We start from the raw sequence: 26,742 nt of genomic DNA, 5'->3' as shown, positions 1-26,742 counted from the left end.
TGATCTGTTTTGTTACTTTCCTGTAGATAGAGTGGAATGATGTTTTGCAGTTCGTACAGGTTTCAGGGTTGCTGCAAGTCTGGAGGGCAGTTCACTGCACCCTGGTTGCTTTGTGGGTTTCTGTATGCATCATAATTACCTTCACGGATTGCAAGCATTTCCACTCTATTAATCTTAATCTAGCATGTGATGTCCAGAAACACATGTAGCGCTAGTCAGCTACTATGATGGTTTTATATTACATCCATCCTGTATCTATGCTGATTCCAGCTGCAAAGGCTAGTTGCTTGGAAACAGAGGTGTCGTAACATCTATCTTGTTGGCCTGTGGCCAACAATGAGAAGCAGTGAAAGGGAATTTGAGTAGCGCTGAGACCATGATAGGTCCTTTCTGCACAGTGCAGAAAGTTTGCAAGATTTAAGAATATTGCCATTTCTGGTAAGGGTCATTACGTTTATTTTTGTACTGCAGCAAGATTCTGGAGCTAATGCTGTACGTTATTCAGCCAGTGTCACTTCTCACCATGCTCATTCACAATTTCTCTGCATCTGTTGATAATCTTGATCAAAGAGGTTCGCTTTCCTACTGAACTCTTTTGGCTGACTTTATCTGGAAATCTCAAGGTTGTACACGCACTCATCTTATACCAATAATCATCTCGCCGATCAGTATTTCAGTGATTTGATGACCAAAAAATCATATCTGGGCTGTTATAAGCTCTTGAGGATACTGCAACAGCAAGTTTTGTTTGAAGTAAATGTTACATGCTCACAGTCTTCATCATGAGTATTTAGACAATGACTCACTTCTGGAAAACTTAAATCAGCTGCCTTGTTTACTTCTGTCTTTGCCTTTAAGGTATTTTCCTATAGCATAACTGCAGTATGCTAATTTGAAATTGCAAGTATTTTAAAGAGTTTTGTAAGGAAACGTTTAAAATTAAACAGCTACTGTGTGGATGAATAGTGCTGACAAGCTATTTTGGAGCATTTAAAATGTGATTAGTTTACTGCTAATCCAAAGAGCCAGATTTTTAGCTAATTTTAACCTTTATTTTCTTAGTTAAACTGAGACAGAATCCAAGATCTGAAGAATTATGGCAAAGAAAATCAGGACCTAGCCAGAAAATCTCCATGAGCTTAACATTTAAAAGACCTTCAAGGTGAGTGCATATTAAGACCTATCAATAAAGTACCTACTTCAAGCTGTAACTATTTTGCAGGTGAGTCACTTTTATTTGGGACAGTGATTTCATGTAGAGGGGGAAATTGCAAATTAAAATCCAAGAAATAATTCGTGTTGAAGACCAATGACTTTCCTAAAATCATCTTCAGAGCACTTGAGCCCCTTTAAGGTTGCATGTCTACCTCTTTGAATGCTGTAACAGTGGTGCATCAAGTTCTTAAATTTTCCAGAATTCCCAGATGCTGGTAAAATTCATCAGATTCGAAACTGTGAATGCGACAACTATTTATTTAGAGAAGAGAGTGCAAACAGAAAACCACAGGCAAGTCAGCCTCATGTCTGTCATAGGGAAAATACTCAAATCTGTTATTAAGGAGGTTATAGCAGGGATCTGGAAAATCTTCAATGCACCCAAGCAGAGAAAAAATAGGTTTGTGAAAGGGAAATAGTGCTTGACTATTTTTTAAGAGTCCTTTTTTAAAAAAAATAACAAGTAACATAGATAAAAGGGGAACTGGTTGATGTACTGTACTTGGATTTCCAGGCAGCTTTTGACAATGTACAATTTAAGAGGTTATGAAACAAAAAATAGACTTTATGGTGTATGGGTGACATATTAGCATGGATAAAGAATTGGTTGATGAACAGGTAGAAGATGGTGAGTTGCTTTTGGGTTGGCAAGATGCCACACCTGAGATTGGTGTTGGAGCCTCCATTTATATATGATTTATAACTCTGCTAATGGAACAGAATGCATGATTGCTAAATTTACGGATGACTCAAAAGGTAGTTGGGTGATTAAGCTGTAAAGAGAACATATGGAGTTAACAAAGGGATATTATTTAAGTGACTAGGCAAAAATTTGAGAGATGGAGTATAAAGTAGCCAAATGTGAATTTTTCCACTTTGACATGAAGAATAGAAAAGCTGCATATTATTTAAATGGAGTGAGGTTGATGAACTCTGAGCTACACAGGAATTTGAATCACCTTGTGGAATGAATCACAATAAATTAGCAGGCAAGTGATTAGGACTGTAAATGATGTGTTGTTTATTGTAAGGACAATATAATATAATAGTAGGAATGTTTTTCTGCAGTTATACCTGGCACTGGTGAGACCAGATTTTTAATATTATGTTCAATCTTGGTCTCCTTTATTTAAGAAAGGATGCAAGTTTGTTAGAAGCAGTTCAGCAAAGGTTCACTCAACAGATTCCTGGGTTGCAGGGGGATTATCTTACAAAAAAAGTGTAGAAGAATGAAAGGTAATTGTTTTTAATTGAAATACGTAAGATCCTAAGAGAACTTGACATGGTGGATTCTAAATAGATGCTTCCCTTTGTGGAAGAGACTAAAGTAGTAGATAGTTTACAAACCAAGGGGCCTCCCATTTACGGTGGAGATGAGAATCAATATTTTCTTAGGGTTATGAGTCTTTGAAACTCCATCTCCTCCAAGAGCAGACAATAGAGGATCATTAAATACTTCTAAGGCAGAAGTAAGCAGATTCTTGACTGCGAAAAAGGGGAGGCAGGAATATGGATTTAAGGTCACACTTGTGATTGTATAGAATTGTGCAGCAGATAGAGGGGCTGTAAGGCCTACTGCTGCTTCTTTTTGTACATTTCCCCCACCAGGAGAAGTGGCACCTCTTAGTGGCATAAGCTTTGCTGGCCCTCTTCTCCTATTAACTGACCTTCAATCCAGTGAAGTGGACTGGGGACATGATATTGTTGCTGAAGCATGCAGTTGTCTGCCTTGACACTACCCAGCCATAAAACAAAATTAAACTGTTTTCTTGAGAATCTGTAGAGAATGATCAGAAAGATAAAATAAAATTTATCTGGTATAAAGTGAAATTTAAAAATATGACTGAAAATTGTCATTCACTCACTACCAGAACTGCAATGATGTTCCAATGATGTTCAGTCTGGTTATGTCCTCTGTGACTAACAATGTGAAGTGACTTATAGGAATACTGAAAACAGGAATAGGTTAATACCTAACAGCTTGTCTGAATTTTCCTATTGCTAATCATGGTGTAGTTGGGCTTGTGTTTTGAATTTCCAGTCAGATTAACTTGAAAAGACAATTAAAATGTCATTTTATATGAAGGAAGATTAAAAATAGATTAAAATCTGAGTGTCATCAATCTGATACAATAATATGAATAGCTTTTGGCTTCTTTTTCTTAATTGCTTTGACAGGCATTGGTGCCATATGTGTTGTAATACATACAGTCATTCTGTTTCAACAGCATATGGGTTGCATAAGTCACACATTGCTTAAGTAAATTAATATTTTGAAAAAGTGCCATTAAATTTGCAGGTAGTATGATTATGTAACCTAAAAAGGAACAGGCCAGACCCTAATTGACTCACCCGATATTGTATTTTGACTAAATTCTCCGTAATGCTCGGCTGCCTTTGTTCAGCATCTCTCAGTTTATTATACAGCTTGCAGTACATGCAGTACATCGAAGCTTTACCTGTGGGAGCAACCTAGCTTTCTGACAGAAGAACTAATCCTTCACTTTTGAAAAGAGAAAGCAAAGAAAAATGAAGCGAAAGCTGACCTTTTACAGACCTCAATACCATTTTTATGCTGTTGCACTGCAAGTGTCACGTGAAAGGAGTAAAATTGGTCTCATGGCAAATTAGCAGCATGCTATATTCTGTGCCAGTTCTTTTTCCATTGAGTTGGAAATATTACCAAGATTTTTCAATTCAAGTGCAGGCAGTAATGACAAGAGAAAGCAGGTCTCCAAAAAGTGACTGAATTGTTAAATATTCTGTGAACTGTGATCAGGTGCAGTGAGACATTTACTAATTTGCTACTTTACACTCTTGGCATCAATCACTTACACCCCCTTTGCCTTTAATGACAAAGTTTCTAATCAATGAACATTTGACAAACATTTTTTTGGTGCATCAAAAATTGTTAATTTGCAATACTTCAGGAGCTCCTTTACATAAATAATTCCTCTTAAATTACCAGTAGGTTATGAATATTCTGTATTACAAAAATATACGCTCTTTAAGTGAAGAAATGAAATAATTGTGTTAGCTTTTCTTAAAATAAAACTTCCTTTTTCTATTTTTGAAGTGTTTTGCATGTCAGTTCAGTGGTTGATAAGTGAATAAGTAAGCAGTATATATTGAAGGTCTGTTTTTTAGTGAGCACAGGCAACTGAGATTTTTATTTTCACAGAGAACGTTGTTAGAAGAAAAATCAATTAACAATGTAATCTGGTAGAATGAAATCTCTACATATATCAACTTGTCCTCATTTCAATAAATGTGTTCCTTGATATTGGCAATTCATCCATTTTGATCAGAGTGAAGCTTCAACCAAAATGAGAGAGAAAGTGAGCACTGCAGATGCTGGAGATCAGGATCGAAGAGTGTGGTGCTGGAAATGTACAGCCAGTCAGGCAACATCCGAGGAGCAGGAGATTCCTGATGAAGAGCTTATGCTCGAAATGTCGATTCTCCTTCTCCTCTGATGCTGCTTGACGGGCTGTGCTTTTCCAGCACCACACACTTTAACACTTAAAACAAAATATGCCGATCTTTGGCACAGTATGGTGAACGTTTTACATAACTGCTGTGTACCTTACGAGCTTATGTATTGTTATTTTAGTATTTTTGCACTGACAAAACGGAAGAGATTTGTTGAAGTTTTCCTACTGTGTTTGTCTTTTAAAGTTTTTATTATTTTGCAACTCTCGCAACTCAAATGTGATTTTCAATTACATGAATTGCTCCTGTTTCTGCCTGTAAAGTGAGCAGTAAAAATGTTGTGCCGTAGCAAGGGAGAGGTTCAATCTGCATTAATGTAGCCCTTATATTTCACGTCTCTTGTCGAATTTAGGTCAGGAAAGCTGCATAACATTCGTTATAGAAATAAATACGTGTATAGATATATATGCCATTCATGTTTTATATGCTGTGAAATATTCTCTGTCTAGAAGACATGGGCACACTGTAGAAAATACTTTGTTAGGATTTTCAGTCGAACCATTGAAATAAATATGTACCCATAAAGTGAAAACTTGGGTTAGAGCACTATCACATAACATATTGCAAGTCTGAAATCGCAACCTCCTTAGGCAGCAGACACTCAAACAAATGTCTTCAGAGTCAACAAATTATCTTTACCATTCTTCTTGAAGGGGCTGTCCTCTCAAGATCAGTTATGGTTGTTGTCACCTGCAAAATGGACATACTAAGAAAATTTAAAAATGTGAAGATGACTTTATAAAAGACATTTCTAATGCTGAAACTCCATCCATTGTTTGTAAAGTCAACCTTATAGTTCCTAACGTTTGAGAAGTAGTCAAAGTATAAGTATCTATAGGAAATCATTCATTTAATTATGTTTATAGTATATGAAAATCAACAAAGAGTGGCAAAAATGATGTAGGTATGAAGGGAAAAAGGTTATAGAATATGGAGTAAAGGTAAAAGTTGCCATAGTTGCACTCTCTTATTAGACTGGTGGTAACTTAACCGAAGTTAACCTAACCTCTCGCCAAGTGAGTGGTGAAATTGAGAAGGCAGGACCTGCATGGTAACCTCAGCCAATTGAACCTGTACTGTAATGTTACACTGCATTGCAAACCAGCCCTCCAGCCAACTGAGCTTACAGAATGTGGACTAAAATAGGTAGGAATACAAAAACAGCTTGCAAGAACTTTCACAAGTAACTTGAAAGGAAAGTCCCTAATGTAAAAATTTGCCCCTTCGTGACAAAGACAGGAGAATTATCGCGAGAATGAGGGGATGGTAGGAATGTTTAAAATAGTATTTTGTGTCTGGCTACATAGTAGACAACATAAATTATGTTGCAGAAATAAAAGATAACCAAGGGCCAATAAGAGTGAGGAATGTAAATAAATTAATACCATGAAAGAAACAAAAGACTTGGAGAATCACAAGGAACCAAGTGCTACCAAACCTGCAACAATAGTGAATACATTGGTTATGATTTTTCCAAGCTTCCATAGATTCATTGTCAGTTTAGAAGTTACCAAATGAAACACTGCTGGACCCGAATGGAGAGAGAGAAAAGCCAGGAACTGCAAGCCAGCTTGCCAAACATCTGGAGAGTGCTGGAGTCAATTATAAAGGGAATCTTAAAAATACACTTAAATAATATTAGAAAATCCTCACAGAGAGACTAACTGATTTACAAAAGAACAATTGTGTTTGATAAAATTATTAGAATTTTTCAAGCCTGAAAGAACTTGACATCGGCCAGATTTAAAGGTGAATGACTTAGCACTAATGTGTGGATTTATGGACAATTATACTGCAGATGCAGTCCTGGCAACAAGTGAATGCTTGCTCTATACCTCTAAAACATTAAGCTCCTTTGTTTGCTATTAATTGTAAGTTTTTTTAAAAAAGATTAGATTTCCATAGTATGGAAACAGGCCCTTTGACCCAACAAGTCCACACTGACCCTCCAAAGAATAACCCACCCAGACCCATTCCTCTACCTTATATTCACCCCTGACACATTGGACAATTTAGCATGGCTAATTCACCTGACCTGCGTATCTTTGGATTGTGGGAGGAAAATGGAATACCCGGAGGAAACCCACGCAGAAACTGGGAGAATGTGCAAACTCAACACAGACAGTCGCCTGAGGCTGGAATTGACCTGGGTCCCTGGTGCTGTGAGGCAGCAGTGCCAACCATTTTTATGGCTTGAGGGTGCCTCATCCTTGACTATGTTGTGACATTGAAGATCTGCAAACAGGTTTAGCAATCAGTTTCTCCAATTTCTAAAATAACAAGAGTGTCCCAGAGGAAATGGTCTCTGTGGGTCGCAGATAGGGGTGGAGAGGGAAATATATTTTTGGTGATGGGGTCTGACTATAGGTGACGAAAATGGCAGAGGATATCCAGAGATTGGTGGGGTGGAAGGAGGGGATTGGGGGGTTCTTTCCTTGTTGCAGTTGGAGGGTTGAGGTTCAAGGATGGAGGTGCGGGAAGTGGAGGAGATGTGATGGAGGGCATCGTTGGTCACATGGAAGGGGAAATTGTCCTTGAATAGGTGGACATCTGGGAAGTTCTGAAGTGGAATTGCTCATCCTGGGAGCAGATTGATGGAGGGGGAGGAATTGGGAGTAAGGGATTGTGTTTTTGCAGGAGGGGGCTTGGAGATAGTCCAGATAGCGTGGGAGTCGGTGGGTTTGAAACAGATGCCAGTGTTGTGTCAATTGTTGGAGACCGAGATGGAGAGATTCAGGAAGGGGAGGTATGTGTCAGTGATGGTCCATGTGAATTTGAGGTCAGAGTGAAAGGTGTTGGTGAAGTTGACGAACTGTTCAGTCTCTTTATGGGTGCGTGAGGTGGTACCAATACTGCCACCAGTGTAGCAGAGGAAGAGGTGGGGGATGGTGCTGGTGTAGCTGCAGAAGAGGGACTATTCCATGTATCCTACGATGAAGCAAGCATAGCTGGGTCCCATGAGGGTGCCCAAGGATATGCAAATCCATGCAATGAAAAAAGGTTAACCCTTTGGTCCTTTTTAAATCTCTCCCCTCAAAACTATACTCTCTAATTTAAGACTCCCTAACCCTAGGAAAAATACCTTGGCTATTCATACTATCCACACCCCTCATGATTTCATAAATTTATAAACCTCTATAAGATCACCCTTAGCCTCCAATGCTCCAGGGAAAATAGTCCCACCTTATTCAGCCTCTACCTCTAGTTCGAACCCTCCATCCTTGTAAATGTTTTCTGGACACTCTGGATACTGATTAAGGATGATCAGCCATGATCATATTGAATGGTGGTGCAGGCTCGAAGGGCAGAATGGCCTAATCCTGCACCTATTGTCTATTGCCCCATCAGTGGCTTGAACATTTTGGACCACTGCTACACCACTGTGAAGGATGCCTTCTGCTTCATCCCCCGCCCTCATTTCGGGAACACCGACCACAATGCAGTGCTGCTTCTCCTGGCTTACAGGCCAAAACTCAAGCAGGAGACTCCCTCATGGATACAGATCTTCTCGGACATCTTAAACCTCTCCCTGCAGCAGGTCACCGTCCTCTTTCAAGAGGGCCAACATCATCCCTGTGCTGAAAAAGACTCCTGCAGCATGTCTCAATGACTACCGCCTAGTGGCCCTAACTTCGGTGGTCATAAAGTGCTTTGAAAGGCTGGTCATGGCATTAATTAACTCCTCTTGATCCACTCCAGTTTGTCTATCGGACTAACCGATCCACATCAGATGCCATATCAATTGCCCTTCACTCCTCCCTAGAACATTTTGACACAAAGAACAGCTACGTAAGAATCCTACTCATTGACTATAGTTCAGCCTTCAACATAATTCCCTCGAGACTGCTTACTAAACTTAGTGATCTCTGACTAAGCCCCACTCTGTGCAACTGGATCCTGACCCACAGGCCACAATCAGTGATGATTGGGGACAATATTTCATCTTAACTAACACTCAACACTGAAGCCCCTCATGGGTGCATACTCAGTCCCCTACTGTACTCACTGTATACCCATGACTGCATCACCAAATACCAGACTAATGCCATTTACAAGTTCGCTGATGACACTACCATCGTCGGTTGAATCTCAGATGGCGACACAACAGACTACGGACCTGGAAAAAATGGTGCACTGAGAACAACCTAGCTCTCAATGCCAGCAAAACTCATTATTTACTTTGGGCGGGATGTTACACATGCCCCCCTACACATTAACAGCACAGAGGTGGAACAAGTGGAGGGTTTCAAGCTCCTGCGAGTGGTTATCCACAACAAGCTTTCTTGGACTTTTCATGTAGACGCACTGGTTACAAAGGCCTAACAATATCTCTTCTTCCTCAGGCTGCTGAGGAAATTTGGCATGACAGTGAATACCCTTGCCAACTTTTATAGGTTTGCCATTGAGAGCATTCTGTCTGGATGTATCACTACCTGGTATGGCAACTGTACTATTCAAGGTCGGAGACAGTTACAGAGAGTGGTGAACCCGGCCCGAACAATCACAAAGGCCAAACTCCCATCTATAGACGCTACCTATCAGGCCACCAGCATTCTTAAAGATCCATCCCACCCTGGCAGTGTTTTTCTCTAATCTCTACTATCCGGGAAGAGGTACAGAAGTCTGAACACACACCAGCTGATTTCAAAACCGTTTCTACCCTACTGTTGTTAGAATACTGAATGGACTCACAAACTCTTAACATTCGCCTGCACCTGTGTTTTTGTTTTTGCTGCTGTTTACCTATTATTTACTTATCTATGTTACTCTGTGATCTGCCTGTATTGCTTGCAAGACAAAGTTGTTCACTGTGCCTCGGTACACATGACAATAAATTCAATTCAATAGCTTTCAAGTCAGTCAAACATTCATCTTGGTTCCAGATTTTCTTTTAGCAAAGGTGTACTCCCTGAGATGAAAAGAATAGAAGCTTTTTTTTCCCAATTTCAAAGCAGGTTTTCTGTCGATCGTTAGACAAAGCTGATATTTAGGTATGTTTTTCTGAATGTCAAAGTCAAGTTTTAAATTACATTGCACCTTCTTAATTGGCTTCCAAAATACCCACCAGGAAATAAAATGGTGAGCAGGAGGAAATCTGACTGGTGATGTCATTGGTGACATTATTTTGCAAAGGCGATGAATTAGCATGCCCTCGTCATGTTGGAAGAGGTGACTGAAGGGAGTAATTAGGTGGTGGGTGAGTGGTGAGATGTTGACGAAAGAGGTGGCGGATTTCAGAGGTTTAATTACCTTGCTATTCTTGTGAACCTCAAATCACCTCATAGAATCCCTACAGTGTGGAAACAGGCCCTTTGGCCCATCAGTTCCACACTGACCCTCTGAAGAGGAACAGCACCCCACCCAGACACCCCACCCCCCCCCCCCCCACCCCCCCCCCCCCCCCCCCCACCGCCCTGTTTACCCCACATTTCCCCTGGCTAACCGATCTAGCCTGCTCATCCCGAGACAGTATGGGCAATTTAGCATGGCTAGTCTACCTAACCTGCACATCTTTGGATTGTGGGAGAAACTGGAGCAACAGAGGGAGCACACGCAGGCACAGGGAGAATGTGCAAACTCCACACAGACAGTCACCCGAAGCTAAATTTGGACCTGGGACCCTGATTCTAAGAGGCAACAGTGCTAACCTCTGAGCCAACGTGTCACCCTCTGACCAGGGCTATTTGTTGGTACTTTTTGATGTGCTTTTTCCAGTGTCAGGGTACTTACCTTATTGTAACTAATTTCTTCGACTCAAATTTCTTGAGATAAAAGCAAAGCAAAAATCCTTTGAAACATGTTTGCAACTGAAAATTCTTCCAAGTGTCAAAATTGAAAGCAAGATGCAGCTTTGCTTCATGAATTCTATCCTCATTTTGAAGTGAAATTAATTTTTTGACAGTCATTCATAACACTAACAATTTAATGTGATAGTTTGAAGTGTATGTCTACCATTTTACTTCAATCCTACTTTCATTTACATAGATCCTTACCATGCCAAAGCATCTCTCTCAATGTATATTTTTATTTTTGAAGACCAGTGAATGCTAGAAAATTCTGGTCTAGTAGCACACCTCAAAATAAACATGCCACAGAAGATAAGTTAACACGTTTTGTGGTATTAGTTGAAGTTCTGCAGTGTTTTGCTTTTGATCGCTTTGATCTCAGTTTAATCACTTCTAATGGCTCTAAGTGTAAAGGGCCTTTAAAAATTTTAGAATCGAGCAGAAGAGAGGGAAACTGGCAAAACATGACCAATAGACATGAAAATGGGAACAAATTATTTTTAAAACTTTGACAGAAACGTGCAATTTTGCTTTTATTTACTTTTCTTCCATGGTCCCTGGCTAGAGTGGTATTTGGATCAATGAGAGTTCAGTCGATATACCCTCAGATTTTCTCTTTCTCCTTTTCCTGTTCCCACTGTTCCCATCTCTTTCCCCACCCCCTCTTTTTCTTTCTCCACCCCTCTTTCTCCACACCCCTTCTCTCGCTTTCTCCGCATCCCCTCTCTCTTTCTTTGCAACCCCCTGTTATCTTTGTCTGCACCACCCCCTCTGTTTCTCCACACCCACCCCCACCTCCAATTCAGAAATCAAACTGTCTAGATTGTGACACCTTTAAAGTTGATGTATTCTGTAAAACTATGCAAGTAAACCTGACATGTAAATCGTAAGGAATCATGACAGCGAAGTTTACCAAAATGTTGAACAGGTGAGAAAGAAATCTATTTAGTACTAGCCAATGCAATGAACAATGTGATCATGGATGAGCTTTATATGACAGCAATACACAGGCAGATCAAAATGTATTTGCAGTTAGTCTTAGTATATAATGGAAATACTTCTGATACTGCACAGTGTGCTGTCTCTCAATTGCTGAATACAGGAGGAATTTTTCCAAACATGCAATTCTACAAATTAACAAAAACAAGTTTATAGGTCTTGGAAGCTGAAATATTTTTCATTATCAATGCCTCTGGCATTTTCTAGGGAAGAAAACTAGAGCGTATGCAGGACATGAGGGATGTTTGCTCATAGGATGCTGGCAATGTGTCGGAATGAAAATCTGGAATAGTCAATCAAGCAAATAGATGATAGCAGCTTTAACCTGGAAAATGGTAATATATTCGAGTTACAGTCAAATATTAATAAATGTTTTCCTGACACAAACTGCTTAAAATACTTATGTCCTATTTAAAAGTTCTGATGTAGAATTAATGTGAAATAATGTAATATTCCATAGGATCTGGTACAATAACTAAGGAAGTGAGTATTTTATAATCGTGAAAACATTTAATGTGATTATAACATGAAATGTAATAATGGAGCATACTGTTGTTTGTAATACTATTGCTGAGATGTTTTAGGTTTGCTTTTCAGCTGTCCTGCTTCAGAAATCATGTAGGCAGAATCAAATCTCATGTATTTTCATGATCATGGATTGTGTGCCATCTAATCTTAAAGGCAGGTCTAAGATTTTCAACATTTTTGACAACAGATTATAAATGTGACAGACTAACAGTTAATAACATTACACTGCTGTCATTGTGTGATTCTCTCAACTGGGACAACAGATGGGTCTTGACAACTAATTTCAGTTTCCTTCGGGTTGGGGAAGCAAGGCAGCATATCCATTTCTGATTGCTGTCCAGTGATTTGTGCCAGAATGCCTGCTATTATGAACATAAAGAAAATGTTTGAAAGGAATGTGCTAAGACCAGATAGCCAGCTGATATTCACTGTCCAGATTTACTGTGAAGAATGATCATTTACGTGAGGTGTTGTAGAACTGCCAGTGTATGCGGAACAGTACCGCAGTATGTGGTGAGACCTTGGGGTTGTTTTGAAAAAAGTAGAGAATTGGAGGTATATAATTTTAAGTAATAATACTATTACAGGGAATAGAAATATATATTCTGAACAATGTTTTATATGGTTGAGAGTATTTATTAAAGTGGATGCCATCACCTATACCTGTGTCTGTATATATTATTATATTGACAAGCTACCATAATTGGCAGCTTGAATCTGAAGTGACCGCATTGATGCTCTTACATGTGAAAAGGGAGGCAGCTATTGGCCTCTGCTCAATAGTTAAACTATATAAGGATATAAATGTCTCAGAAAGCACTACATGATTTGATGGCTTTGTCTGCAGCCTGGGTCTGTTTCATTTCTATGCAAGGACGGTTCTTTGCCATACAGGCACTTAATATAGAATCATTTGAGATTGACATATAATGTGAAGCTATTATGTTTTCATTATTCAACTAAGATCACAACCATATTGTTGAAAATAGCTGTGTTCAGATTCAAAAGCATATTGACCTGATATTTAGTGTAAAAGATTTAACATAATAATTGGAGTAACAATATTTTTCCAAGCGCAGCGCTAAAAATTTATATTATGTTTAAATTATACCTATGTAAAGAAAGAAGAAAACAAAATTTGCCCAAATATGTCCCAAATTATTTTACAGGCAACAAAAAGTTTGTATTGTAGAATGGAGAAACCTGCAAATTTATGTGCAGGAGCAAAATCACAAATAGCAACCATCATTTCAAAACAGCACTGACACCAAGCGGCTCTTCGCAAGCTCTCTACAGCAATCATATCATATTCTTACATTTATTACAATATTCTTCACCTTTTAAACTTAAATTCTAAGTTCTTGCTCTGTCTGAGCACCGTATGATCTGTATGTCCTTGCTTGCTATGATCTGTCTGTACTGCTCGCAAAGCAAAACTTTTCATTGCACTTCGGTACATGTGACAACAAATAAACGAAATCAAACGAAATAATTCAAATGAGATCCATGATTAGATAAATTGTATTAGTGATATTGATTGAAATGTAAATATTAGCCATAACATCTGGAGAATACCCCACTTGCATTTCTTCTTGGGATATGGCAATCTTTTGGGAAGGTAGCTGAGGCCTCCATTTAATGTTGCATCTGTAACATGGCAGGTCTGTAGTATTCCCTCTATACTCTGATTCAAGTCTCAGATAAGATTCTGTCCTAAAGCCTCCGGAGCATGAATTGAATGCATGATCTGCTAACTCTAAAGTGAGAGTGACTATCATTAAGTTAAGGGAGTATTTCTGGATCCACCTCTACTGATTTGGAATTCTATCCCTGTTTCAAAAAATACTTTCTTATTTGTTTGGATAAATATTCATGCTGGTAGGGAAAGAAATTGGGAAGGCTGTGCTTTGTTCAAGAACAGTTGAGAACAGAAGCAAGTCAAACAGGCATGGACAAGGTAGGACTAATAAATTAAACCGCATTTATTTAAATGCAAGTGGCCTAACAGGGAAGGCAGATGAACTCAGGGCATGGTTAGGAATATGGGACTGGGATATCATAGCAATTACAGAAACATGGCTCAGGGATGGGCAGGACTGGCGACTTAATGTTCCAGGATACAAATGCTACAGGAAAGATAGAAAGTGAGGCAAGAGAGGAGGGGGAGTGGTGTTTTTGATAAGGGATAGCATTACAGCTGTGCTGAGGGAGGATATTCCTGGCAATACATCCAGGGAAGTTATTTGGGTGGAACTGAGAAATAAGAAAGGGGTGATCACCTTATTGGGATTGTATTATAGTCAAAGGGAAATTGAGAAACAAACTTGTGAGGAGATCTCAGCTATCTGTAAGAATAATAGGGTGATTATGGTAGGGGATTTTAACTTTCCAAACATAGACTGGGACTGCCATAGTGTTAAGGGTTTAGATGGAGAGAAATTTAAGTGTGTGCAAGAAAATTTTCTGATTCAGCATGTGGATGTACCTACTAGAGAAGTTGCAAAACTTGACCTACTCTTGGGAAATAAGGCAGGGCAGGTGACTGAGGTGTCAGTGGGGGAACACTTTGGGGCCAGTGACCATAATTCTATTAGATTTAAAATAGTGAAGGAAAAGGACAGACCAGATCTAAAAGGTGAAGTTCTAAATTGGAGAAAGGCAAATTTTGGCAGTATTAGGCAAGAACTTTCAAAAGCTGATTGGGCTCAGATGTTCACAGGTAAAAGGACGACTGGAAAATGGGAAGCCTTCAGAAATGAGATAACAAAAATCCAGAGAAAGTATATTCCTGTCAGGGTGAAAGGAAAGGCTGGTAGGTATAGGGAATGCTGGATGAAATTGAGGGTTTTGTTCAGAAAAAAAAGGAAGCATAGGTGAGGTATAGACAGGATAGATCAAGTGAATCCTTAGAAGAGTATAAAGGCAGTAGGAGTATACTGAAGAGGGAAATCAGGAGGGCAAAAAGGGGACATGAGACAGCTTTGGAAAATAGAATTAAGGAGAATCCAAAGGGTTTTTACAAATACATTAAGGACCAAAGGGTAACTAGGGAGAGAATAAGACCCCTCAAAGATCAGCTGTGGAGCCGCAGGAGTTGGGGCAGATACTAAGAGTATTTTGCATCAGTGTTTACTGTGGAAAAGGATATGGAAGATATTGAAAGTAGTGAAGTAGATGGTGACACCTTGCAAAATGTCCATATTATAGAGGAGGAAGTGTTGGATGTCTTGAAATGCATAAAGGTGGATAAATCCCCAGGACTTGATCAGGTGTAATCTAGAACTCTGTGGGAAGCTAGAGAAGTGATTGCTGTGCCTCTTGCCGAGATATTTGTATCATCGATAGTCACAGGTGAGGTGCCAGAAGACTGGAGGTTGGCAAACGTGGTGCCACTGTTTAAGAAGGGTGGTAAAGACAAGCCAGGGAAGTATAGACCAGTGAGCCTGACCTCGGTGGTGGGCAAGTTGTTGGAGGGAATCCTGAGGGACAGGATGTACATGTACATGGAAAGGCAAGGACTGATTCGGGATAGTCAACATGGCTTTGTGTGTGGGAAATCATGTCTCACAAACTTGATTGAGTTGTTTGAAGAAGTAACAAAGAGGATTGATGAGAGCAGAGCGGGAGATGTGATTGATATGGACTTCAGTAAGGCGTTTGACAAGGTTCCCCATGGGAGACTGATTAGCAAGGTTAGATCTCACTGAATACAGGGAGAACTAGCCATTTGGATATAGAACTGGCTCAAAGGTAGAAGACAGAGGGTGGTGGTGGAGGGTTGTTTTTCAGACTGGGGGCCTGTGACCAGTGGAGTGCCACAAGGATCGGTGCTGGGCCCTCTACTTTTTGTCATTTACATAAATTATTTAGATGCAAGCATAAGAGGTACAGTTAGTAAGTTTGCAGGTGACACCAAAATTGGAGGTGTAGTGGACAGCGAAGAGGGTTACCTCAGATTACAACAGGATCTGGACCAGATGGGCCAATGGGCTGAGAAATGGCAGATGGAGTTTAATTCAGATAAATGCAAGGTGCTGCATTTTGGGAAAGCAAATCTTAGCAGGACTTATACACTTAATAGTAAGGTCCTAGGGAGTGTTGCTGAACAAAGAGACCTTGGAGTGCAGGCTCATAGCTCCTTGAAAGTGGAGTCGCAGGTAGATAGGATAGTGAAGAAGGCATTTGGTATGCTTTCCTTTTTTGGTCAGAGTATTGGGTACAGGAGTTGGGCGGTCATGTTGTGGCTGTACAGGACATTGGTTAAGCCACTGTTGGAGTATTGCATGCAATTCTGGTCTCCTTCCTATCGGAAAGATGTTGTGAAACTTGAAAGGGTTCAGAAAAGATTTACAAGGATGTTGGCAGGGTTGGAGGATTTGAACTATAGGGAGAGGCTGAACAGGCTGGGGCTGTTTTCCCTGGAGCATCGGAGGCTGAGGGGTGACCTTCTAGCAGTTTACAAAATCATGAGGGGCATGGATAGGATAAATAGACAAAGTCTTTTCCCTGGGGTGGGGGAGTTCAGAACTAGAGGGCATAGGTTTAGGGTGAGAGGGGAAAGATATAAAAGACACCTAAGGGACAACTTTTTCACGCAGAGGGTGGTACGTGTATTGAATGAGCTGCCGGGGAAGTGGTGGAGGCTGGTACAATTGCAACATTTAAAAGTCATTTGGATAGGTGTATGAATAGGGATATGGGCCAGGTGTTGGCAGGTGGGACTAGATGGAGTTGTGATATCTAGTCGGCATGGATGGGTTGGACTGAAGGGCCTGTTTCCATGCTGTACATCACTGTGACTCTAAGATGAAAGACTTTTGAGGCTGTGACTCTTTGATGTCTATCAGCAGTTTAAAGTCAAAGTCTAGATTTAAAATTATGAATTTCTCTAATCCTCACTAAAAATGCTTTCTTCTTATTTAGGCTACCAGCATATGCCATTCCCCACTGAGGCAACAATAAAATGTTGTCATCCCAAGTGTTTCTAATGCTGTTGTTTAAATGCACTGATGGTAGGTACACAAGGATATCTTGCTCAGTGAGAGCTGTGTTTGAGCTTCCAACTATATTTTCTTGATGGCAGAGTTAGGATTAGGAAGATAGGTGTTGAACAAATATATGAAAATATCAATGGAAATCACGAAGCTGAGATATCTTGTGTTTGAAATGTTACGTTTATTTGTGAGATGTTCGATTTTTTTTCCTTGTAAGCTAAAACACCAGAGTTACGCATATCCGTTTGGATCAGGAAGTAAATTGGAGTACTGAGTAGCCAGACTATTCTTCTTGTAAAAATTCAAAGTTCGTAAATTCCAATAATTTTAAAAGTGAGATAAAAAGAAACTTGAGCATTGCTGAACATTTTGTGGTATAACCAAAATTGAGCTTGAAATGTACAAATCGTACAAAAGAAAACAATTGTGTATAAAAATATAGAGAAAGATAATTGCCAAAAATGACTCAAACAACAAAGCATTTTAAGAAGTTATGTTGATGGTCTTCCCCAGTTCTCTCTGAGTAAGAAGCCATGTTTAATCTATCAAAAATCTATCTAAAAACAAGTACATATCTGATCTAAAATTAACTTTGACTCTGTAGGCTGCATTTTTTTCAAAATCAGCACTCTAAAATAGCACAGTATTGATGCTGTGCTATCAAGTGATCAAGTACTGGTCCAGTTCAAACCTACTATCATTGTATCATAATATATCATTACGTAAATAAGAACCTGAGGCCAAACCTTCCCAGTCTTTGAACTACACAGTGTGAGCCAAGCAATTAGGAAAACCAGGTCAAATTTGCAGAAATGAGATTCTCCCTCCAACCAAGCTTTAAGCAAGGAGACTCGAATCTCGCAAGTTTTGTGGTGAATTGCCCATTTGGAGCTGTTTGAATGTTTAGTTTGCCACTTGCTCCCCCAGGCCTCCATCTTAGGCAACACCACCTCAGAGCCAGGTCCATTAGAAATGACCACTTACACCTTCATCTACTGAAATTGGCATCTGACGTTTACCAGCCTCACTCTATCTTCATGGCACATTTTTAACTCACTGTCAATACAGTTCTCCACTTTCCGTGCTGCACGTTGGAGCACACTGGTACCTTTCATCATGATACAATTGTTGTGCACAGAAGGACAGGCACCCGTTTCATAGTTTGCACCAGAATGCTCTTCAGGATTCCTTACTTGCTCCCTTAGCGTCCATTCACAGTGTGCCCACCTGGATACTCACAGCATCTCTACCTTGCCTTTTGGTGCCTTGCCCACCCAGCCAGAGCTTAAAGGCTTACACTGCATTTGTATTGTCTTGCTGTTTAGTACAGACACAATGCCAGGCAGCTTGTCATGGTTGTCAGTAGTGATCAACCTCCTTCCAACACCACGGGTTTGCAATGTACTGAGCAAAAAATTGCAAATGCTTCAAACAAATGGACTTTTCTCAAAGTCTTAGGGGAGTTGTGAACCAGTCATGCCAAGGGAAGCAGCCTTCAGCCAGGAGTTGTGGAAAAAGCATCCTCCAATATTTATCCAAGTACTTGGGCTATGGTCAGTCAGGATCAGGTCCATCCTATTATAGTCCAGGGAGTGTGCACGATCAGTCCTGGGGGTCAGCTTTCTGATCAGCAAAGGATGTTATTAGAGGGCACTTGTGTGGTAGGGAAGTTGTGGGGATTGAGGTAGCATGCTCTGATACCCAGAGGATAATAATCATGAAGACAGAAACCTCAATGTACAAAGTTCAGGAAGTCCATGTGCATCTGGGTTATTGCCGACTGGTTTGGTATCATTGTGAGTCCCAACCAATCTGCCTTTGTCAGGGTACAGTGCAGGATGATGGTAGCCATGACTAAGCTGTAGGCTGCACTGAGCACTGGGGAAAGAATAGCACTCCCTTAGACAGGGTTGTAGGATAGGATAACGCTAATGAAAGTTAATCTGTGCAGCTCAGTCCTGAAATAGAAATGCATTTACAAATGTGCAGCACTTGTATTGGCAAAGAAATGGCAGCCATGCCACCTATATGCCCTGAAAAGCATTTCACTTTGGTTCCTCTCCCACTATCTGCATAGTGGAGGACAACCCTATGTAGAGCAGTAGATGTGGTGTACATGAATTTTTGCAAGACGTTTGATTATGTTCCCCATGTTAGGCTTGTTCAGAAAGTAAGGAGGCATGGGATCCAGGGAAAATTGGCTATCGGATACAGAATTGGCTGACCCATAGAAGACAGAGAGTGGTAGTAGATGGAAAGTGTTCAGTCTGGAACTCGGTGACCAGTGGTGTTCCGCAGAGATCTGTTCTGAACGTTTGCTCTTTGTGATTCTTATAAATGATTTGAATGAGAAAGTGGAAAGGTGGGTTAGTAAGTTTGCTGATGACACAAATGTTGGTGGAGTTGTGGGTAGTGTGGAGGGCTGTTGTAGGTTGAAATGGGACATTGACAAGATACAGAGCTGGGCTGATAAGTGGCAGATGGAGTTCAACCTGGAAAAGTGTGAAGTCATTCATTTTGGAAGGTTGAATTTGAATGCAGAATACAGGGTTTAAGGCAGGATTCTTGGAAATGTGGAGAAACAGCGGGATCTTGAGGTCCATATCCATAGATGCTTCAAAGTTGCCAGCCAAGTTTATAAGAAGGCGTATGGTGTGTTGGCTCTCATTAGCAGGGGGATTCAGTTTAAGAGCCGCAGGGTTATGCTGCAGCTCTATAAAGCCTTGGTTAGACTACACGTGGAATATTGTGTTCAGTTCTGGTCGCCTCATTATAGGAAGGATGTAGAAGCTTTAGAGAGGATGCAGAGGATATTTACCAGGATGCTGCCTGGACTGGAGAGCATGCCTTATGAAGGAAGGTTGAGGGCACTAGGGTGTTACTCATTGGAGCAAAGAAGAATGAGAGGTGGCTTGACAGACATGTACAAGATGATGAGAGGCAAGATAAAGTGGATAGCCAGAAACTTTTTTTCCCAGGGCTGAAATGGCTATCACAAGGGGGCATAATTTTCAGGCGATTGGAGGAAGGCTTAGGGGAGATGTCAGAGGTAGGTTCTTCACGCAGAGTGTTGTGGGTGTGTGGAATGCACTGCTAGCAGTGATAGTAGTGTCAGATACATTAGGCATATTTAAGCGACTCTTCGATAGGCATATGGATGATAGTGTGCGTAGATTAGTTTAATCTTAGAGTAGGGTAAAAGGTCGGAATGAAATAGAGAGCTGAAAAGCCTATGTTCTATCCTGGCTGTCAGCATTTGACTGATGCATGGCTGGGCTGTGAATCCCTGCAGTGGCAAGTACTCTGTCTCTGGCCAGAGGGAAAACAGAACAAGCAGGAGGCCATAGAGGCATAATGCATTGGTGATCAGATGAGTTTCAGAGGATATTTTAGGAAATCTTGCAAGAGCACATGGAGGGAAACCCTCCGTAAAACTTTTAACATGTAGCCAGTTCCCTTTAAAATTCAGTCTGATGTTCTCAGTGTCCTTCTGTTAAATGAGTCACATATTTCATCAGAATTTTGTTTCAATCTGGTATTGTCCATACATTTGTTGGCTTTTAGAAGGATTTTAGAACGAGGACAGATGTTTAGAGCTGCAGGTGTGCTGTTAGATTGTCATGTGTTTCTCCAGGGTGTTAAACACTCCACTAAATGGAGCATATGTGCAAAGTGGTGCACAGTTCTCATAATCCTTAATCCTTCTGTGTTAAACAAGGTGATCGTTACACCTGTGCATGAGTGTTCCCCTTTTATATTTGTGGTACAGAGGACCCACCTGCCTCAAACATGACCATATGCTGGAAAAACTGTTGTTCTGTCATCTGAGCTCAGATAACAGAGTTCAAGAGAACGTAGCCTGATGGAATAGGTGGCCATGTGACAGATGAAATTCAATACTAGGTCAGTGAAATGATTTATTTTGGTAGGAGGTCTGAGGCTAGGCAATGTAAAATAAAGAATATAATCCTAATGGGGGCTCAGGAGCTTGCGGATATAACGTATCATTGGAATGTGGAAGGACAGATGGAGAAAGTGATTAGGAGTCAAATGGAATCCTGCAATTTATAAGTAGAAGCATAGAGTACAAAAGCAAAGATATTAGGGTAAACTTGAACAAACCTCTGAGTCAGTCTCAACCTTTTTTTATTCTTTCACATGCAGTCGGCAATTCTGACAAAGCCAACATTTGTTGCTCTTCCCTTGTTAGCGTTAATAGGTGGGTTTGAGCCACTTTTTTGAACCAATGCAGGCCATCTGTTGTAGGTACACACACACTGCTGTTTGGGAGGGAGTTTGATCCAGCAATAATGGTGTTCCATGCATCTGCTGCTGATGTCCTTGGTGGTTGAGGTTTGGAATTTGGAAACTGCTTTCAAAGGGGTTGCAATGAATTATAGATTGCTTCTTGTAGATGGTATACACTGATGTCATTGTGCGTCAATGATGGAAAGAGTGCGTGTTTAAGGAGGGGTGTCAATTATAGGGGTTACTTTGTCCTGGATGGTGTTGAGCCTCTTGTGTTATTGAAGTTCCATTCATCCAGGCAACTGGAGAGTATCCATCCTATGAGTTTTTTTCTTATCGTTAAAAATCATGCAACACCTGGTTATAGTCCAACAGATTTATTTGGAAGTACTCGCTTTTGGAGTGCTGCTTCCAAATAAACTGTCAGACTATATCCTGTATGATTTTTAACTTTTGTCCATCCAGTCCAACACCGGCACCTCTACATTATTGTTCCTTATAGATAGGTTTTGGACAGACAGAGGAGAGTTACTTGCCACTGCATTCCTAGCCTTGGACCTACTCGTACCTGTGAACCAAGGATAGGAATAGGTCACTCGGCCCTTCCGGTCTGCTCTGCCATTCAATAAGATCATGGCTGATCTGATTGTAACCTCAATTCTACATTCTTGCATATCCACAATAGTATTTCATCTCCTTAGTAATCAAGAATCTATCTACTTTTGCCTTTTAAAAAATATCCATAGATTTTGCATCCACTGAGGAAGGATATTCCAAATACTCTGAACCTTCAGAGAAAAAAAGTTTCCTTATCTCTGTCTTATTTTTAAACTAGATCCCTCGTTTTACAACCCTACTCTTGCCGCCATGGGATGTATGTGTCTGGTCCTGGTCAATGGTAAGTCCACCAGAATTGAGCATAAGGCAGTAGGCGCAACTGGTGTACGCTTTGCTGGAAATGAGCAACTGTCACCTCAGGAAGACAAACGGGCAAGTCAAGGGACAGGTTTTAGAGGGTCACTTGGAAAGAATGGGGTTAATTTGGGTATAGAGCAGGCTGCCATTTCTTTCTTGGGACAATTAAGAGCAGAATTGCTCCCCCATATTCAATAAAGAAAGTTTTTGAATGTGCCTTGGAGTGAAGCCAGCTGTTGAACCTGGTTGGAAAGTCAGAGCGTTTAACTGCCCAGACAAGTCAGAATTAATCCTGTTTACATCCAATCATACTCATTTAACATGAACGCACTGTCACCCACTGCCTGTTTAATCCAATGCCAAACCAGTAGCATTAATTTCTGAAACTAATGTTTAATGTCTAGTGAACAGAGCTGCTGCTTTACTGCAGAAAATACGGAGACATGAGATTGAGGGTGATTTCGCAGTTTAGATCAGAAATTGGCCAGTTGTAAGACTGGTGGTTGATGGGAAATGTTCATCCTGCACTTCATTTATTAGTGGTATACCACGAGGATCTGTTTTGGGGTCACTGCTGGTTCTCAGTTTTATAAATGACCTGGATGAGGGTGAAGAAGGATAGGTTAGTAAATTTGCGGATGACACTAAATTCAGTGGAGTTGTGGACAGTGCGGAAGGATGTTGCACGTTACGGAGGGACATAGATAAGCTGCAGAGCTGGGCTGAGAGGTGGCTAATGGAGTTTAATGTGGGAAAGTGCAAGTTGATTTACTTTGGAAGGAGTAACAGGGATGCAGAGTACTGGGCTAATGGTAAGATTCTTGGTATGTTGGATGAGCAGAGAGATCTTGGTGTTCATGTGCATAGATCCCTGAAAGTTGCCACCAAGGTTGAGAGGGTGGTTAAGAAAGCGTACAGTGTGTTAGCTTTTATTAGTAGGGGGATTGAGTTTCAGAGTCATGAGGTCGTGTTGCAGCTATACAAAACACTGGTGCGGCCGCATTTACAGTATTATGTACAGTTCTGGTTGCCGCTTTATAGGAAGGATGGGGAAGGTGCAAAGGGGATTTACCAGGATGTTGCTTGGTATGGAGGGAAAGTCTTATGACAAAAGGTTGAGGGACTTGAGGCTTTTTTTTTGTTAGAGAGAAGAAAGTTAAGGGGTTAAATCTTAGCAGGACTTATACACTTTATGATGAGGTCCTCGGGAGTGTTGCTGAACAAAGAGACCTTGGAGTGCAGGCTCATAGCTCCTTGAAAGTGGAGTCGCCGGTAGATAGGACAGTGAAGAAGGTGTTTGGTATGCTTTCCTTTATTGGTCAGAGTATTGAGTCAGGAGTTGAGAGGTCATGTTGCAGCTGTACAGGACATTGGTTTATTGCATGCAATTCTGGTCTCCTTATTGTGAAACTTAAAAGGATTCAGAAAAAGTTTACAAGCATGTTGCTTGGGTTGGAGGATTTGAGCTATAGGGAGAGGTTGAATAGGTTAGGGCTGGTTTCCCTGGAGCATCGGAGTCTGAGAGGTGACTTTACAGGGGTTTATAAAATCATGAGGAGCATGGATAGGGTAAGTAGACAAAGTCTTTTCCCTGGGGTGTGCGAGTCCCGGTCTAGAGGGCATAGGTTTAGGGTGAGGGGAAAAGATATAAAAGAGACCTAAGGGGCAACTTTTTCACACAGAGGGTGGTATGTGTATGGAATGAACAGCCTGACAAAATGGTGGAGGCAAAATTTAAAAGGCATCTGGATAAGTATATGAATAGGAAGGGGTTGGAAGGATATGTGCCGGGTGCTGGCAGATGGGACTAGATTGGGTTGGGATATCTGATCAGCATGGACGAGTTAGACTGAAGGGTTTGTTTCCATGCTGTACATCTCTAAGACTTAATTGAGACATACAAGATAATCAGAGGATTAGATAGGGTGGACATTGAGAGCCTTTTTCCTTAGATGGTGATGGTTAGTGCAAGCAGACATAGCTTTAAATTGAGGTGTGATAAATATAGGACAGATGTCAGAGGTAGGTTCTTTACTCAGAATAGTATGGGTGTGGAATGCCTTGCCTTCAATGGTAATAGACTCACTAAACTTAAGGGCATTTAAATGGTCATTGGATAAATATATGGATGATAATGGAGTGTAGGTTAGATGGGCTTCAGATTTGTTTCACAGGTCGACACAGTATCAGGGGCCAAAGGGTGTGTGCTGCACTGTAAAGTTCTATGTTCTGTGTTCTTTTAACTGCTAGCTAACTTAAAATTTGTGTTAAGTAGAAAGAATTCCAAATTTTCACCATAAATTAACAACGTAAATTCCTTTGATCTTTGAAAAGTCTGATTCAAATGTTTCAGAGGAATGGTTTTAGGGAAAGGAACTTTGAAATTGTTCTTACAATAAGGAGACAGACGAACCACATTAGCCTACCTACCTCAGTGTTTAGAACACAATAAAATTAATTCCTTCAAAGACTCTCAAAATTGACTCCAATGGCTCCTGTCTAGACGTTTTGAAGAACCAAACCCAGACTCTGAGAGTGATCAATTCCAGACACTTAGTATGTACCTTAAACAAATGATATAACTATTGTTTTCAGCCCGATTCACACACAAGACAGTTAAAGGATAAATACAAGCAATAACAAAACAGGCCAGATTACATAAGCAGTTTTCATGATGCACTGCTCCATGGGCATCTTTGATTGTTTCTTGGTTATTTTCTGAAGACATCATCCATGGCCACCTTTTCAGTTCACTCTGAGGAAGTTTTGACAATACTTATACCTTAGTTTATATTTTCTGGACTTCCAATGACTGATAAAGGGAGGTCAGGAAGAGAACTTTCAAGTCTTTCTGTCTTAGCATTAACAGCAACTCCCAGAAATACAGTCCAAAATCCAGTTCAAGCTCTCCAGCCCCTCCCTCAGTTTGACCATTATGTTGTCTCCCAGACTTGCTGGCACTATTCGAAGGTACTGACATTTTTTTAATATAGCTAAACATATGCTATCTGGCTAAACCTATTACTTTCCCATGGTGTTGAAAAGATTGTTGAAAATTTTGGTCCAGAAACAACCTGCAATTAACTTCCTGGCCTGGCCTCACGGCTGACCGCTCTGTAACTAGATCCTTGACTTCTTGACCCATAGACCGCAATCAGTAAGAATAGGTGACAACACCACCTCCACTATAATCTTCAACACTGGTATCCTGCAAGGCTGTGTACTCAACCCCCAATATGCTCCTTATACACTCATGACTGTGTGGCCAAATTCTGCCCCAACTCCATTTACAAGTTTGTTGATGGCACCACTGTTGTATGTCAAATCTCAAACAACAATGAGATTGAATGTTTAGTAATATAATGTAAAGCTAACAATCTTTCCATAATATCAGCAAAACAAAGGATCTGGTCATTAACGTCAGGAAATGGAGGCACACCCCTGACTACATCAATGGTGCTGAAGTGCTGATGGTCGAGAGTGTCAAGTTCCTGTGAGTAGTAATCACAATAATTTGTCCTGGTCCACTCACATCAACATGATGATTGGAAGCATGACAATGTCTCTACTTCTTTAGAACGCAAAAGAAATTTGGCATGTCCACAAGGACTCTTACCAACTTTCATAGATGCATCACGTTGTGGTGAGATAACTGGTCTTCCCAATATTGCAAGATACCCTAGAGAGTTGTGAATGTAGCCCAGTCTATCGCGCAAACCAGCCTTCCATCCATTGACTCCATTTATACTTCCTGCTGCCTTGGGAAAGCAACTAACATAACGAAAGACCCCTCCCATTCTAGTTATATACTCGATCACCCTCTTAGATCAGGCAGAAGATATAAAAGTTAGAACACATATATGAACAAAAGCAAGGATAGCTTCTTCCCAAATGTTGTCAGACTTTTGTATGGACTTCCGAAATGTAAATTCTGATCTCTCTTTTTCTCTCTGCACCTTCTCTGTAACGCTATATTCTGCACTCTGTTCTGCTACCCTTGTGCACCTTGAATAGTATAATCTGCCTGTAAAAGCATATCAAACAACACTTTTTCACTATATTTCGGTACATGTGACAGCAATAAACCAGTCAATCATTTTTTTTCAACACAAGATTCTGTGCACAGTCCAAAGGTTATTTTCAGTTCACTGCTCCAAACCAAAATTGATAAAGAATAGAGCAAAAATAAAGAAAAGTCAGTGACTGCTCTAACTCCATAAGAAATTGTTTTAACTTCTTACCAGATTAAGAATTCTTTAAATATTAAATTGACTTCTCTAATCCTCAAAAATAAGGAGATGCATTCTAATATTCATTTTATTGACTTGAATAAGCAAAAGTTTATACTTTACAGTCTCGTCACACTTAATAAATTACACCCTTTTCCTGAATGTTTGAGTAATGTGCTTCAAATAAATTTTAAATATTTAATATGTATTGCAGAAACTGGGCCTCGCAGTTATTCTTAGGAACGTAGAAATAACTTGCAGTGATTTAATTAAATTCTGAAAGCGATCATGTAGATCTTATGGCGAAGGCTATAGTATGCTAATTATGCTCTTATT

At 40.4% G+C, this 26,742-nt stretch overlaps 1 protein-coding gene across 4 annotated transcripts in view; it reads left to right on the top strand.

The window, feature by feature from the left end:
* The window catches only part of csrnp3 (cysteine-serine-rich nuclear protein 3), a 232,378-nt gene that overhangs the window by 137,023 nt on the left and 68,613 nt on the right, over positions 1 to 26,742 (top strand). For 3 of the 4 annotated variants that reach the window (XM_072579508.1, XM_072579507.1, XM_072579510.1), the window contains one exon: positions 1,063 to 1,162. The gene's annotated coding sequence lies outside the window, so the exon portion shown is untranslated. Of the gene's footprint in view, positions 1 to 1,062; positions 1,163 to 11,699; positions 11,828 to 26,742 lie in introns of all 4 variants that reach the window. The other variant, XM_072579509.1, reaches the window with a different exon arrangement.

Source organism: Chiloscyllium punctatum, chromosome 10, assembly GCF_047496795.1.
Source record: "Chiloscyllium punctatum isolate Juve2018m chromosome 10, sChiPun1.3, whole genome shotgun sequence".
NCBI classification, from domain to species: domain Eukaryota; kingdom Metazoa; phylum Chordata; class Chondrichthyes; order Orectolobiformes; family Hemiscylliidae; genus Chiloscyllium; species Chiloscyllium punctatum.
The sequence above is the reverse complement of the archived record's forward strand: the minus strand, read 5'-3'. Positions and strand labels throughout refer to the sequence as shown.